Here is a 3,584-nt window from a genome sequence, read left to right as displayed (position 1 = left end):
GAGATTAGGGAATGGGAGAGGATCTCCCAAGGAAGCGAAATAGAGTATGTTGTTATAGAGGGACAAAGGTAAACTAAAACAGGAATTTTGAGTAGGGAGAGGGATGAAAGAGAATAAAAGAGAATATCTGGAGGGAAAAATTCAAGGCCATTTGAAAAACTATGTGGAGATCAACTAGTCTAAAGGCTTACATATATCACATGCACAAACATCTCACCCTACCAATTAAGACTCACAGTGTCAAAAATGAGGTGCATCATGGGCCAAAGGGACTCTACTGTGGAAACCCCAAACATCATAGACTCTTTCCAAGGCTATTGGTTTCGCTCCACAACCTGCTGGTAAGATCCTATGGCTGAAGAATTACCTATGTCATTGAACATGGAGAAGTTGGTCTGATGCCTAATTAGGAGCTTCATACCTACTATCACTGATATTTGAAAATATAGTATTGATAGAGTAAGATGATCATCAATATCTCACAATTACTTTATTATCCACAACAGTGGTCCATCCTGAAAGACATACTGCTGTGGTAGCACAAATCTTATGGGAATGATCAATCATAATGATTGGACTTGAGGCTGACTCCATGAGAGTGGCTAAGAACCCGATACTAGGTCATGGACCTAGAAGAAAACCTAGACCTCTTATTCTGCTAAAGAACCTCCACAGTAAAGTGATGGTTAAGCACATATTGCTGTTCCCATCAATCAGCGCCTTGCTTAGTCTTCATCCAGATAAGCATCTGATAGCAGTAGATAGTTACAAAAAAAGAAACCCACAATTAAACAGTGAATAGAGTAGGAGAATTTAAAGAACTCAGTCCTAAATGAGATTTCTTCATTAAAACCCTTCTCTAAAAAGATCAGGGATCTACCCAGAAGAGAAGGCAGAAAAGTAGTTATACCCAATGTGATGGTTGACTCAAAAAAAAGGTGTTTTCTGTAAGTCACAGAGCTTACAACAGCACACATAGGGCCACAGAGATTCAATCTAGATGCTGTTCTTGTACTGAGAGAGAGGATAGTGTACGTGTTCCTAACCCTAGCCGAAATGCACAATTGTTTGGGAAAGGGAAAAATCTGTCTCCGATGAAGTCTCACTGTGAATATTAACCACACTTCAAAGTACTCCCATATCCAGTAGTAACTGGTCAATATAAAAGAAATTCACTAGTAGTTTTGTAGAAAATTTGTCCCATTTAATTTTTTAGATATATTTTGCCTTATTAGTCTTTTGTTCATTTGTTTTAAGTTTGGATGTGTGGGTATTTGTGTTGTTTCTCTTTCTTTCCCTTTTTGTTTCTTGGTTTGTTTAAAGAAAGAGAAAAAGAACACTAAGTTGGGTAGTTAGGCAGATTGGGAGGATGAGAGGGTAATTGTTGGAGCAGAAAATATGATCAAAATATACTGTATAAAATTACTCAATTAAAAAATGATGAGCACATCTTCTTCAGTCAGCTGCTCAGTAGAGCCTCTCAGAGGACAGCTATGCTTTCTCTGGTTTGCAAGCATAACAGAGCACCATTAATAGTGTCGAGGATTGTCCTTTCCCATGGGATGGGTCTCAAGTTGGGTCAGTTATTGGTTGGCCATTCCCTCAGCCTCTTCTTCATCTTTGTCCCTGAATTTCTTGTAAATAGGACAAATTTGGGTCGAAAGTTTTCTTCGTGGTTGGTGTCCTTGTCCCCTACGTTGGGAATCCTGTCTGTCTGCAGGAGACAGCCACTTCAGGTTCAGTATATTCAGTGCTAGGTGTCTCTTCCCAGCCCTCACTCCTGAGAGTAGTGATTTCATTTATCCTCCTGGTCCTTTGGCACTCTCTCCCCACAACTGATCCTGAACACTGCCCATTCCCCTCCCCATATCCTCTCCCACTCATCCAAGTTCTCTCCCTCTATCTGCTCCTATGATTATTTTATTCTCCCTTCCAAGTGACGTTTAAGCATCTTTGCTTGAGCCTTCCTTCTTGTTTAGTTTCTTTGGGTCTGTGAAGTGTAGCAGAAGTATCCTGTACTTTTTGGCTAATATCCACTTATCAGTGAGTACATACCATGCAGGTCACTGAGACAGATGCTGAAACCCATAGCTACACATCGGGAGGAGCACTGGGGGTCTAATGGGAGGGCTGGGGTAAGGATTGAGGGTCCCAGAGGGGATAGGAACCTCACAGGAAGACCAACAGAGTCAACTAACTTTGATTCTTGGGAGCTTTTAGAGACTGAACCAGAGCATACACCGGCTGCACCTAGAGCCTCTGACCATATGTAGCAGATATGTAGCTAGGTCCTCATTGTGGTTCCCCTTACAACTGGAGCAGGGCTGGTCCAAAAGCTGTAACCTGTAGATGGATTCTGTTGCTCTAACTGGGCTGCCTTTTCTGGCCTCAGTGAGAGAGGATGCACCCCCCGCTGAGACTTGGTGTGCCAATGTTGGGGGATACCCAGAAGGTCTTCCACCCTCTCAGAGGAGAAGGGGAAGGGGGAAGGGATTGTGTAAAGGAGAGGCTGAGAGGAGTAGCAGCAATCTGGATGTCAAGTGAATAAATAAATAAAACAATAGAGAAGAAAATGATTACCACAAACACAGTTTTAGAAAGGAAATATATAAAACAAATGGTTGTGATTTAGCCAGCTCCAATAGCCACATAGGCAAGGCCACTTCTGTACTTAAACCTCTGGGGAAATAGCTGAATAATGGCAAAAAGAATGTAAGAGAGAGAGGAAGGCTGTGAGTGTAACTCTTAAAATGACAATGAGACTTTATCCATAACACCTCAGCAAGGTAACTGGCCAGAGGAGACCAGAACAAGGGCAACAACAGTAGATATGCTAACATGGAAGGGAGGAGAAATCTCACGGGGGCCCACAAATAGCCAAAGAACTTCAGTCAACCAAGGAATGCTGAGAGGGAGGCTTAGTCTTCCCAAAGCATGAGATAATTGGTTATCTATGCCATCTGGTCAGCCCTGTAATTATATACATACAAGCAACATTAAATGGACTCTCTCTCTCTCTCTCTCTATATATATATATATATATATATATATATATATATATATATATAATCTGTGCATGTGTAGAAATGAATGTGTGTGTATGTGTACATGTGTACAGTAATGAAGAAAAAGAGGCTGTGAATTTGAGAGTTAGTGGGGGATCTTGGTAGGAGTTGAAAGAGGAAAGGGTAGAAACAATGTAGTTTCATTTTAATTTTTGATAAAGATTGATCTATATCTACCTCCATAACTAGCTATTATTCATATCTATCTATCTATCTATCTATCTATCTATCTATCTATCTATCTATCTATCCATCTATCTATCTAGCTATCTATTGGATTTTGATTTATTAAATTAGAGATACAACAGAAATATTGGAATGGGTACCATTGAAGGTTTTCTTTTTTTTTTTAAATTTCTATTGATTCTTTGTGGGTTTCACATCATGCACCAGTCTACTCATCTTTTTCCTTCATATCTGCCTTGCACCCTTGCCACCTCCTCACCCAAAATAAAATACAGGCAAACAGCAAAGAAGCAAAGCTCAGAAAACATCTCATCATGGAAACTGTATTATATC

Source organism: Rattus norvegicus, chromosome 5 (assembly GCF_021556685.1).
Source record: "Rattus norvegicus strain SHRSP/BbbUtx chromosome 5, alternate assembly SHRSP_T2T, whole genome shotgun sequence".
NCBI lineage: Eukaryota > Metazoa > Chordata > Mammalia > Rodentia > Muridae > Rattus > Rattus norvegicus.
This window is presented reverse-complemented; position numbering follows the sequence as displayed.